This window comes from Carassius auratus, unplaced genomic scaffold (assembly GCF_003368295.1).
Source record: "Carassius auratus strain Wakin unplaced genomic scaffold, ASM336829v1 scaf_tig00217157, whole genome shotgun sequence".
Classification (NCBI taxonomy): domain Eukaryota; kingdom Metazoa; phylum Chordata; class Actinopteri; order Cypriniformes; family Cyprinidae; genus Carassius; species Carassius auratus.
The window spans coordinates 5,177-19,057 of record NW_020528921.1 but is presented as its reverse complement, the minus strand read 5'-3'; the positions used below and the strand labels follow the sequence as shown (position 1 = coordinate 19,057).

The 13,881-nt window shown below is 37.6% G+C and overlaps 1 pseudogene; it reads right to left on the bottom strand.

Moving 5' to 3' along the window:
• Positions 1-1,161: 1,161 nt before the first annotated feature.
• Positions 1,162-13,575, bottom strand: LOC113100070 (CD97 antigen-like; annotated as a pseudogene).
• Positions 13,576-13,881: the final 306 nt, after the last annotated feature.

Below are 13,881 nucleotides of genomic sequence, written 5' to 3'. Positions count from 1 at the left end.
ATATAATTTTTTTTATTTATTTTCAATTTATTGCTGATGTGCAATAACATATCCAAAAGATAAAAAAAGAGGTGTCAAGTTATACATAATAATAGAATCCAGTTTTGAGTCATCTGCTCATTCTGATCGATTTACCTGATTGTTATTGGGCTGATTTTCTCTTCATGTGCTCATATTCTCGCAATACTCTCTCAGATCTGAAGGGGGAGCGCAACACAGAATAATAAGCTGACCACATGTTTCCTCTGCTTGTGTCAGCTCCTCAACATGTCCACTTTCCAGCACTTTCTGCACTTGTTTCCTCATCAACATGCTAAGACTATACAGAGAGAGCAAATACAGTGTATAAATATCAATCTTCAAATTAATTAAGAATGATAAAAAGTTTTTAGTTATATTAATATATAACATGACAATTATTCATTTATATGCCCATTCATTCCTCTTTCACTCATTAAAATTAATTAATTTTAGTTTGCATGTAGAAAATTGCATATAAAAAGAAATCTTTACCAATGGTAATGAAATATAAACAGGTACATATCACTTTTGGTTGCCAACTAGTCATTACATTTCTGTATAAGGAGGCCAGAACCAAAGAGAAAACTCATGTTATGAAATCCTCACTGGAGCTAAAATATAAAGATGTTTTGACATGCGCTTCTAAGAATGACTTCAATTAACTGGTATATATAAAAATAACAAAACGATGCGTCTCCCTCAACCACAATGCAGACAGTTATCATTATAAACAACAGGTCCTGCAGAGGTCACCCTTCTCTGCTGGCCTGTAACACTGTCAGAATCACTCAACTTGTTTTAATATATTTTTTTCCGTTTATATATCTCTCCCGTCTCCCAGTAAACAGATGATGCATATTCCCGTGTGTTGAATCAAGCATCAGCAGTATTCATCAGATGATGTCTGTGAAAGTGTACTGTTGAATTAAAGCTTGTGAAAAGACTTCATTTGACACAGAAAGTCTCTATGTGTCTTTTCAGCCCATGACAAGTGCTTTACATCTGTGACTCTGCTGTGCTTCCGTCGCTCCGCAGAGGTTTCTGTAAAAGTCAAAGGAAGAATGAAGAAACTGAACCCAAAAATGCTGCTTTAATGTCCAAAACACTCAAACACAGACTAACGTACCTGACTGCTGTTGGGTCTGGCTGGTACTGGTTCTTGCGTTTGGGTTTCTTCTTGTGTGGACACATTCGGACAAACAGATTGTAATACTCCATCCTGACCTGAAGGGGGCACCAGGCAAAATAAATGATATTTGACTTGAGGAGCACTAAGTTTCGGACTCTTCTTAAACAAGAAAACAGCCTATTATGTTTGTAGATATTTAAAGTAATTACAGTTTCTGGCAACTCCATTTGCATGCATTCAAAATAGTGGTCAAAGACGTGGATTTAGATGACTGATGCTAATACCAATATCTTACACAGCAAAATCCCAATGTTAATTTAACACTCTGAGTGTGGACTCATATAAACACTGAAGCAGTGTTAAAAGTAACACTGAAGCAGAGTTGAAGTTAATGAGATAATTAAGAAGTTAATTGAGTTATGATTAAGCATTATTGAAGACACCTGATGTTAACAAGCAGAATCACAAACGAGAAAAATCACAATTTGTGTGTCACCATTATAGTGGTCAGTGTTTGCTTTAGTTGGGATTTTGGCTTGTAACTTTTTACTTTTAAAGTTTGTTTGTCAAACCAAGAGCAAAAATCATCGCGTGTTGATGATTATGTTTTAATGTGATCGTTCACTGAACTCATTTACATTCTTTTCTCAAAGTAAAATTTCCATTACTGATTGTCACAGCTTTGATTCCACAATGAAAAAATCTGTATTTTCTATACATTTTGTAGGTATCTCTTGCAAGTGATTCTGATTTTTTTTTTTTTTATTAAAGAATTTTAATTTTAACAGACCAACTCTGAACATCACAAAACTAGATACAAAAAATTAACATAAAAACAGCAAAAATAAAATATAGTTAGAATAAAAAGTTAAAAAGACAGTTCAGCTCATAATTTATTCATGCCGCAATGCATGATGGGAGCCATGGATGAGTTTTTATTGGCTACAACATGCTTTTTTGATGGTCACCGTTGTTGTGATGCTCACGCTGATTCCTGATGTCTGTGTGTCTAAACAAAAGACTTCTTTTTTTACATAGAACTAACTATTAAAAACATGTCATACTATGTCAGAAATGCTGGGTTGCTTACTTCTCTTTTCACTTAATTTATGTATGCAGTAAAGAAACCTAAACTCAGGCATTCAGGTCACTCTATAACAAATAGCTCAAACCACAATCAATGGCACACATGATTGCCTTCGTTGTGGTCTGTCTGTATGACATAATTCAGTCACCACAGCCACATAAAATCTAAAGTTAATAACTGAAGGGTCAAGATCCCAACTAAAGCAAACACTGAACACTATAATGGTGACACACAAATTGTGATTTTCTCAGTTGGTGATTCTGCTTGTTAACATCAGGTGTCTTCAATAATGGTCAATCATAACTCAGTTAACTTCTGAATTATGTCATTAACTTCAACTCTGCTTCAGTGTTACTTTTAACATTGCTTAGTGTTTATATGAGTCCACACTCAGAGTGTTAAATTAACACTGGGGATTTTGCTGTGTAGGAAGCAAGGTGGCTGGTGGCCGATATTAAGCTGATATATATGATATTACATAATTTAATTTTAAAAACATGTATATGTATAATCTTTTTGTTTGTTTGTTTGTTTTTGGCCCTTTGTGATGTCAACCACTATTTCTGAGCACTTTATATATGTGGGACAAATTGCATGGGATCATTTTGTGATCATTTTGCATCATTTATTTGAATCTTGAAGACTTGAAGTTACTATATGCTGCCACAAGTATTCTTAAATAAAAATCTCATCAATGGCAAATGAACACCAGAGCAACATAAACGGATTTCATTTTCAATTCGGGGGGTTTAACTGTCCCTACAAATCACTGAAATCCAGCAAGATGATACTGGAAGTCTAAAACAAGCCACTGCTACCTAATGTTTAATGTGTAAGTAAATTCTTAATGGTTTTTCTGTTATGTTGCATGTGTAAGTACCTGTTTGGACAGCAGGCAGTGCATGAGGAAGATGAGCGCCCCCTGGAGAGTGTTGAGGATGATGAAGAGGTACAACATCACTTCAGTCCCTTCCTCCTTGAAGAGGAAGAAGCCAAAGACCCACGTTCCTCCGAGAACACACAACTGAGCCACAGCAGTCACCGTGAAACTCCTACACACCAAATACACTTCATCAAAACCAATGACAGAAGTCAAATCAAGAATGACTGAATCTGTTCAATACAATACAAGATCGCACACCTGATCTGGTTGAGTTTGGAGAGGTCTGGATTGAGACTGGAGAACTTTTTAGCCAGTTTCCACACAGTGATGATGAAGACAAAACCATTGAGGATCACAATGATGCAGACGGGTGCGAAAAAACTCAAGATGAAGTAGCGATCAAGAGAGAGCCAACAGCTGGAACATGTTAGAATGATAAATTAATCACAAGTTCATCCCTCTTTCCCTTTCATAATTCCTTTGAAAACGTATTTCTTATTCAGACAAGACTCTGGGGACATTTTTCTACAGGCTTTAGTTTATATATCACAGATATGTACCCTAATTTAAATCATGTGTTTGCACCTAAGATGAGACGTCAATACTTCTGGTACATTTCTGAATATCAGTATTCATAACTGTCAAAACTTTAAGAAGTACTCTAGCATATAGAGCTTTATAGTTGAGTCTTTATTATATACTCTATATTATATACAGCGAGCTGTGTGCATGATTATTAGCCAATTTACTGATCATATATTTTTTCTAAGCGTATTTTACCAATTCCAGAAACTCACTGTCTACTGGTCCCATATCCTGCTGGGAAGGCGATGGCAGAGATGGTGACGATGAAGAGAGGGACTCCGTATCCGACCAAATACATGTAGAGGTGTTTTAATGTGGTGTGAAACACCAGCACAACCATCCGGTAGAGCTGAACCCCCTCCAGCAGCATCCAGCAGAACGCAGACAAGAAGAAGAAATGAAGCAGACCGGCCACAATCCCACACGCTACCTGAGAGAGAAACACACGTCAGGGCATCCTCAGGATTGCTTGCATTTGTCTTTTTTGACTTCTTTTCATCTTTAAGGTAATGTCCAAACTAGTTAATCAAATCAGGTTCAAGTGTGCTAAATATTAGATACCCCCAACTATAAGCAAACCACAAGGTGACACTGGCAAGGAACACAAACTCCATCAGTGACAGAAATGGAGAAACAAACTTTAGGAGAATCCAGGCTCAGTCGAGAGCCAGTCCTCCACTGGCCAGGCTTCAATACAAGTAAGATTGTGGATTGATTTCTTTCAGAAAACTCATACAGTTCCTTGTCCTTGACGAGTAGGATACATCAGGATGCTTCTTTAATGATGATTTGTGCCTATGACTGTATTGTTGACAAGGTCTATGCAGTGGATTTGCTTAAAACCTCTCACTGTCCAGTAATGGACAAGGAAGCCTACTGTGAATCTTCTGTGCTCCCTGTAATGACCATGAAGGCATTATTTGAACTCTGTGTCTCCTGTCACGGCCACTAAAGCTGTCCGTGGACTCTCTGAACTCCCTGCTCCAGCATGGGCTTCTGCTCCACTAGTCCCACTGAGGAAACTAGATCCACCCCTTTTTCCACATTTGTTCTCTGCTCCATCATGGTCTCCAACTCCACTGTGGTGATTTCCTGCTCAATCTTGATGGGCTTAATTTGCATCTGGTCTGCCCTAGAAATCTCCTGCTCCATTTGCTCTGTTCTGGTGGTCTTCTTTCCCATATGTTACACCCTGCTCTACCCTCCTTTGTGGTCTTTGACTCCGCTCTGGCCACCTGCCTTGTTGGCTCCACACTAATTACCTGCATTGCTGGCTTCATATTGGTGCCCTGCACTGCCTTGTTTCCTTCCCCACTTCCACCTCACTGAAGTGGCCTGTCTTCCCTCCCCTGATCCACCTCCACTCTACCACCCATACACATACACAATTATGTTTTATAAAAACAAAGATTAGTGAAATATGTTTTACAAGGAAATATTACTTCAGTCTGTCTACTTCAAAATGTACTTTTTGTGAAAATTACTAGCAATTTATGAATGAGAAATGCTTTATCACCACGTTTTTCATTATAAAGGTCATCTTTCTTGGTATTCAGTGAGCCATCTTTTGATATTGTCAGAATAATGTCTAAACACTTTTCTTATTCAAACACACCTGATTGTGAGTCATGGAGATCCCACAGAGGAAGACGAGGTCTGCGATGAAGAGACAGATGCTCAGATGGAGATGAATGCTGGTTCGGGTTCCTTGGATGGAGCGGCAGAACAGGAATGTCAGGATACAGAGAAACAAACAGACCAGAGACAGAACTAAACCCACACGCGTGATCAACACCAAATCAAATGCGTCCTGGAGGAGAGGAAGTAAAAATAATATCATTTAATTTAATCTAAAATCCAAATGAAAAATGTGAAATCTCAGGTTTGCATGTACCTGGACAGGATAGAGAGCCATGAGCACAGCGAAACTACTGAAATGAGACCAGTAACACACTGTATGAGTGCGGTTAGACCACGACCTCTCACAGCCCTCCTCAGACCACGCCCCCTCAGCCTCATCCCAGTACACACAGGAGTAAGCCACGCCCTCAGACTCCGCCCTCTCCTGAAGAAGAAGATTGATTGACAGTTCAGAAAACAGATTGATTTTCTGTAAATGAAATGTGTGTGTCTCCAGTGAGATCTTGTGCTGGTCATTAGCTGATCTGTCAGTATCTTCACCTCCACGTGTCTAAAGACGAGCGTCACCGACTCTGACAGATGCTTGGTTTCTGCATTACTGACGACGGCCGTCACCACTTTAGAGTTGAGTTGATAAGTGACACTTCTCTCTTTATCATCTGATCTCTCATTGCTCATCTTGTGGAGCAGATCACTAGATGAGTTCAGATCTTTATAACTGACCAGAGCCACGAACGCAAAACCTGTAAACAAGAGAACATTCACATTTCGTGAAAATACTGATGGTTTCGTTGGTACCATGATATATGTGCACTGGTTTTAGTTGTACCTGGATATGATTTGCCTACAACAGCTTCCCAGCTGGTGCTGAAGAGGGCGGAGTCTGTGCTCAGAGTGACACGCCCACTGGGTGGAGTCTGACCCTGCATGACTGCAACCTCAGCAACTGTCAATCACATGGACATTCAATTCAATTCAATTCAAGTTTATTTGTATAGAGCTTTTTACAATACAAATCGTTACAAAGCAACTTTACAGAAAATTATGTTTCCACAATATTTAGGACATACAGAACAACTGATTTAAGTCTTAATTAAGCACCATTAAACCTGAATGTGCGTGTAAATCCCTCTGAATAATAAATATGCCTTATTTTCAGTATTCAGTAACACAGCCTGACTGTGTCTGAACTGTAATGCATGTGGTTTCTCACAGGTGTTGTGCGTCTCCATCCTGGTCACAGGCTCTTTCAGCTGAGGTCCAATCAGACGCATGCTGTTCTCCACCGTGTCCAGAAACTGATTCAGCGTCTCACTATCAGCAATGTTTCCTTCAGACAGCAGCTCATTGGTGGAATTGCACACATTCTTTGGAATAAATCAGAGACGTTCATTCATCAATGGGCAAGTACATTATCACAAACTACAATCTGAATAAATACTATATCGTACAATGTGTGTTTCACCTCCAGTAATTTCTCTCCAGTGGAATGTTCTCTGCGTGGATCATTCAGAGACTCACAGCTGTTCTTCAACAGTGACATCAAATACTTTAACTAGAATAAAATACATGGAAGTCTACAGGTGCTTCTCAATAAATAAGAATGTCAATGAAAAGTTCATTTATTTCAGTAATTCAGCTCAAATTGTGAAACTCATGTATTAAATAAATTAAATGCACACAGACTGAAGTAGTTAAAAGTTTTTGGTTCTTTTAATTGTGATGATTTTGGCTCAGGTTTAACAAAAACCCACCAATTCACATCTCATCAAATTAGAATATGATGACATGCCAATCCGCTTATCAACTCAAAACACCTGCAAAGGTTTCCTGAGCCTTCAGAGTGGTCTCTGACAATCATTGACACCCTTCACAAGGAGGGTAAGTCACAAAAATTAATTGCCAATAAGCTGGCTGTTCACAGAGTGCTGTATCCAAGCATGTTAACAGAAAGTTGAGTGCAACGAAAAAGTGTGGAAGAAAAAGATGCACAACCAACCGAGAGAACCGCAGCCTTATGAGGATTGTCAAGCAAACTGGATTCAAGAATTTGAGTGAACTTCACAAGCAATGGACTGAGGCTGGGGTCAAGGCATCAAGAGCCGACACACACAGACGTGTCTAGGAATTTGTCTACAGTTGTCATATTCCTCTTGTTAAGTCACTCCTGAACTACAGACAACTTCAGAGGCGTCTTACCTGGGTTAAGGAGAAGAAGAACTGGATTGTTGCCATTGGTCCAAAGTCCTCTTTTCAGATGAGAGCAAAATTTAATTTGGAAACCAAGGTCCTAGAGTCTGGAGGAAGGGTGGAGAAGCTCATAGTCCAAGTTTCTTGATGTCCAGTGTTAAGTTTCCACAGTCTGTGATGATTTGGGGTGTCATGTCATCTGCTGGTGTTAGTCCAATGTATTTCTTGAAAACCAAATTCACTGCACCCATTTACCAAGAAATCTTGGAGCACTTGCACATGCTTCCTTCTGCTCACCAGCTTTCTGAAGATGCTGATGTCATTTTCCAGCAGGATTTGGCACCTGCCCACACTGCCAAAAGCACCAATAGTTGGTTAAATGACCATGGTGTTGGTGTGCTTGACTGGCCAGCAAACTCACTAGACCTGAACCCCAGAGAGAATCTATGGGCTATTGTCAAGAGGAAGATGAGAAACAAGAGACCAAACAATGAAGATGAGCTGAAGGCCACTGTCAAAGAAACTTGGGCTTCCAGACCACCTCAGCAGAGCCACAAACTGATCACCTCCATGCCACGCTGAACTGAGGCAGTAATTAAAGCAAAAGGAGCCCCTACCAAGTATTGAGTACATGTACAGTAAATGAACATACTTTCCAGCAAGCCAACAATTTTACAAAATGTTTTTTTTTTTTCAAGGGGGGGGGGGGGGGTTATGAAGTATTCTAATGGGTGGGATTTTGTTAAATTTGAGCCAAAATCATCACAATTAAAAGAACCAAAGACTTAAACTACTTCTGTCTGTGTGCATTTAATTTGTTTAATACACAAGTTTTATAATTTGAGTTGAATTACTGAAATAAATGAACTTTTCCTCGACATCCTAATTTATTGAGAAGCACCTGTACTGGCATATTTACACGACTGAATGAGGCTGCTCTGTGCCTGTTTAAATTTGAAAACAGTGATTTGCAATGCTTATGCAACGTTAAAATAACATCCTCTTAATCTTTACTCACAATGCAGCACTTGTATAATGTTAACATTCAGCAAATATCAATAACACAATCACAAATAATGTTTTTTTCTAACAGCATATTCTATCAACATTTTATGAGAACAGACATAATGTACAAATAACATCTGAGAATGTTGCTCACAGAGTGTTTTGTCTTTACAATAAGATGAGAATGCATATCAGATATTAACAATTAAAGAGCATTAAATGTTTGTTATTTTAAGAATTTTTTATCATGACATAACTAAAAAAGAAAAAGTGGAGATGTCCCCTGGGCATACTACTACTACTAATCAAAGGCAGAAGACCACATGCTACCTTCTCTGGTGTGTGGTCTGCATCAGACTCAGGTTTAAACTGATCACAGTCCATTTCTGTGCACAACAGCAAGAAAGAGCAACATAAGCAAACAGACAATACTGATGAACTTCCATACAATTCTCATTTGCAAAAATATATCAGTGCATTTAAAATGATGCAAATAATAGTTTGCCCTACTGTTGTAATTCTCACCGAAGCATTTAGTCTGGTTGTTGCCATAATTACTTTAACCCTGGTGACATTTGCAGCTGTAGCTGCCTGGATGATTGAAACAGTCTGCATTTCTGCCACAAACATTTGGATCCAAACACTCGTTGATGTCTGAGAGAGAGAGAAAATGGGAAAACAGTCTCTGTTAATGTGTAATTGCACATAATTAGACACACATTGCACATACAGCTGATCTGATCTGATCAGCATCATACAGTGCAAACTGCATTGTAGATTTTGTTAAACATATGTCAAATTACACTGATAGGCCAGAAAAACAAAGCTACCTTCACATTCTGCTTCAGAGCCAGTCGAGGTCTGAAACGCCATATCACCAGATCCAGAAAATTCATCCTCGGGACACTTGTTTTTATCTGACCGGAGGGAAAGACAGCATATGGCATGAATTATTGTTTTATTAGAAATGATCTAATTATAAATTAAGCCAGATTGTGTAATGCAATATTATCAAATGCTTTTACATTGTTTTGTAATTCCCTTTGAATTAAATGCCTTGTACCTTCACACGGGAAGATCTCTTTGAATCCTACATCACAGATGCAGGAGTAACTTCCCCATGCATTTACACACTGAGTATTATCACCACACACACTCGGAAAAATCCCACACTCATCCACATCTGTGTGAGAGATGGACACATGCCGGGAATCAGGAAGGAAACCTGCATTTTAATGTAGTAAGACTAGAACTACAGGTCTAGAATTCCCTCTTTTAGAGCACAAAAGGACAGACTTTCACTTTTGCACTGTTCAGTTAAACCACAAGCTCATAATTACCAACACATGTGTTTTTAACACGTTTAAATCCAACGCCACAACCACTGCATGTTGGCAGAAAGAGACCTGGGAAGAGTAGGAAAAAACAGAGATAAACTGAAATCATAGCAAAAAAGTTCAAAGCATCTAGCATGCAAGCCACACAATGGAAATTGGGTCATAATGAAACTGAAACTCTGTAAGGTAAACAACTTCACTTTATAAATGTGGCTTTATCATTTATTTTCACATATATATTAAATATTAGAAATGTATTTGTTTGATTTGAGCTAAGCGTTTACACCACAAATAAGGCAGGAAAACACAAATATGGAAATATTATTTGTAGCAGTGACATTACAACACACACACACACACACACTAAAAATATATTTATCTATTCAGCAACTTACATAAAATATTTAACTGGGAGAGCATTTGAAGCAGGTTCTGTGAGTAAAATATTTAAAGTGTTACACATTTATTCTTCCAGAGTGAACTTTATTACACTCCGAATTTTTGGCTTGTATTTCAAAAGTGGCTTCATTCCAGACATATGTCATTATTAGACTGTGATCTTAAAGTGTGAGTATTGCTGGAGGATAAATACCTTGAATTTTTGCTAATAGCATGATTGTATTTAAGGTTTAAGCTCCATTTAACGGATGGCAATATGAAGCGACAGTATTTGCAAAAACCTCTTCTTTCATAACATGACAGACATACTTGTGGGTTTCTTTTGTTCTAGTGGTTTTATGTATTAATGGCATATACATATAAGTTATATATGAGTGTGAAGAAAATAACTACATATATATAGATATCACACATTTAACAATCATTTTCTAATCATTAACAGTCCTGTACTGGTTGTTGGTTCAAAACAAAGAGGCATTGTTCATGTTTCAGACTTTTAACAGCTGGTCGAGCTTCATAAGCAGTCTTTGTTACTCAGAAAAGAAACGCAGTTAGTTTCTAACTGTCTCTGAAACATAGGCTATATTTGATCTGAACATCTGCACATCTTCAGTACTTCACAAATGCACTGTAAAACCCGACAAGTTAACTTAACTCAAATCGTTTGAGTAAACTGATTGCCTTGACTGTAATACCTGACAAGTAAACTTAACTCAAACGGTTTGAGTAAACAGATATCCTTAAGTTATGTTAACTCAAACCGTTTAAGGAAACCGATTGCCTTAAACCATTTAAGTTGAAAAAAACTAACAGTTATGAGTACTCTGAACTTAATTCAGTTGAGTTCCCTGAAAGAAGATATACATTGCAATTAAGTGATTAAGTGATTAATTGAGCTTTAGTGATGAACACCTGCTGTTAACAAACATAATTACTGAAGAAAAGAGAGAAAGGAACAACAGCTGACTTCAGACACAGCCTAACTCAAACCTGACAAGTTATGTTAACTCAAACCATTTGAGGAAACTGATTGCCTTAAACCATTTAAGTTGAAAAAACTAACAGTTACGAGTACTCTGAACTTAATTCAGTTGAGTTCATTGAAAGAAGATGTACATTGCAATTAAGTAATTAAGCGATTAACTGGGTGCTGATTGAGAATTAGTGATGAACAGCTGCTGTTAACAAACAGAATCACTGAAGAAAAGAGAAACACAAGAACTACTACAACTGACTTCAGACACAGACTTAGATGAAATCAACTTAAATAAAATACATGAAATCTCTCAAGATCTGATTAAACAACCCCACAAACAGCATCACCAGCTCCACTTATTAATAACCAGACTGACTTTATTTCTGTCAGACGTCTACAGAAGATCTTATTGAGAATGAACTAAGGTTTAGATGTTGATTTATTGTTTCATTTGAAGTAACCATGTTAGAGATCAGTGTTTGCTTTAGTTGGGCTCTTGACCCTTGACTTCTGTCTTAGTCTTTTCTCTGGCTGTTATAACCGTGTGTTTCTAAAACACATTTGTTGTAACTCAAAAGCCCAGAATAAATATAATCAGGTGTTAACCTGTACTTAGGTGTAGGCTGTTATACTTCATATAGGTGATGATAATTATTCATTATTATTCACAAATATTGATCTGTACAGAGTCTAATCTCTGAGGAAACAAATGTGTAATTAGTAGAAGTGGATCTAATACAAGTGACCCTAAGAGTCTGTGATAATCAGTTAATATAAAAATGGATTCATAAACATTTTGTACACATACATTTGTCTTCTATGCCAGTAACGGGTCAAACACAGACATCAATAATCAGAATATGAACCTCAACAATGGTGACAAAAAAACATGCTGCAATGCATGCTGGGTACTATTGTAGTACAAAACTCATCCATGGCTCCCAGCATGCTCTGCAGCATTTTTTTTTTTTTTTTTTTTTTTATGGTCACCATTGTTGAGGTTCATATTCTGATTATTGATGTCTGTGTGTGACTGTTTGACACCGTGGAAGACCAAACTGTTTGGAAAGTCATTGTATTAACTGATTATTACAGAAGCACTGGCTCTTAGAATCACTTTTACTATAATCAATCAAATTACACAACACATATTTCATCAGAGATTAGACTCCTAGCAGTTCAATAATTGATGATTATCATCACCAATATAAAGTATATCCACCTACACCTAGATACAGGTTAACACCTGATGGCATTTCTTCTGGGCTTTTGAGTTACAACAAATGTGTTTTAGAAACACACGGTTATAACAGCCAGAGAAAAGACTAAGACAGAAATCAAGGGTCAAGAGCCCAACTAAAGCAAACACTGATCTCTAACATGGTTACTTCAAATGAAACAATAAATCAACATCTAAACCTTAGTTCATTCTCAATAAGATCTTCTGTAGACGTCTGACAGAAATAAAGTCAGTCTGGTTATTAATAAGTGGAGCTGGTGATGCTGTTTGTGGGGTTGTTTAATCAGATCTTGAGAGATTTCATGTATTTTATTTCAGTTGATTTCATTTAAGTCTGTGTCTGAAGTCAGTTGTAGTAGTTCTTGTGTTTCTCTTTTCTTCAGTGATTCTGTTTGTTAACAACAGCTGTTCATCACTAATTATCAATCAGCACTTAGTTAATCACTTGATTATTTGAATGCAAAGTTTTAAAACTTACAGGGTTTAAATCAAGGCAATCTGTTTACTCAAACGGTTAGAGTTACGTTTACTTGTCAGGTTTTACAGTGTGTATTCACCACACAAGTCGAAGTCAAATCTACTCACCCACAAGAAGTGCCCACTTCAGCTCCATGTTAGAAACCATAAACATCTGCTGTCTAAGTCAAATACAGTTAATGCTTTTTGCAGGTTTAAGAGATATTAAATTCCTAAAGAACATCTGTCTGCAGCTGTAACTTCGCGTCTCAAACTCTTCAGCTCTTCGTCTGGTACCTTTAGCGGTCTTGATATTCCTCCTGCTGGAAAAAATATATTTCAAAGAAAGAAAGAAAAAAAACTTGGCTACTCATTTTCTTTACAGCAGTGGGCGTGTCTACGGTCAATTCGAGAAAAGATAGACGAGGGTAGACTTATGCCACATTTCCACTGAAATTACCCAGAACATTTGTACCAAGAACTTTTTTCCCTATTAACTATTTTTCCCCCTAGACCTAATGCTTTCTGTTTTTCCACCGCGGTCTAAAGTACGGGGTTAGATTTGGCAAATAGTCTGGTGACGTAGGTCTGTGTGTGTTTCTCAATACAAAGTGCGCTGATTTTGGACGTGCATCCTCCTCGGTAGTTCAGACGCATTAGTCTCGGGAGTGTGATTTCCGCGACGACGCGAATCCGGTAATTCTGCAAACAGCAGCGTGCTTGATGACATCAGTCAGCTGACTATGGCTACTGCAATTTTCCTCACTGTATATTTAAATAGGATATTAAATTCCACTGCTTACTTTCATTTTTCATTGAAGATAATAGCCGCAGAAATGATCAATCAAAATGATTTTTAGCACTGTATAATTGATATATGCTTATGTTTTATTTATTTATTTTCCTTTTATTCAAAACAATTCCAAACATGC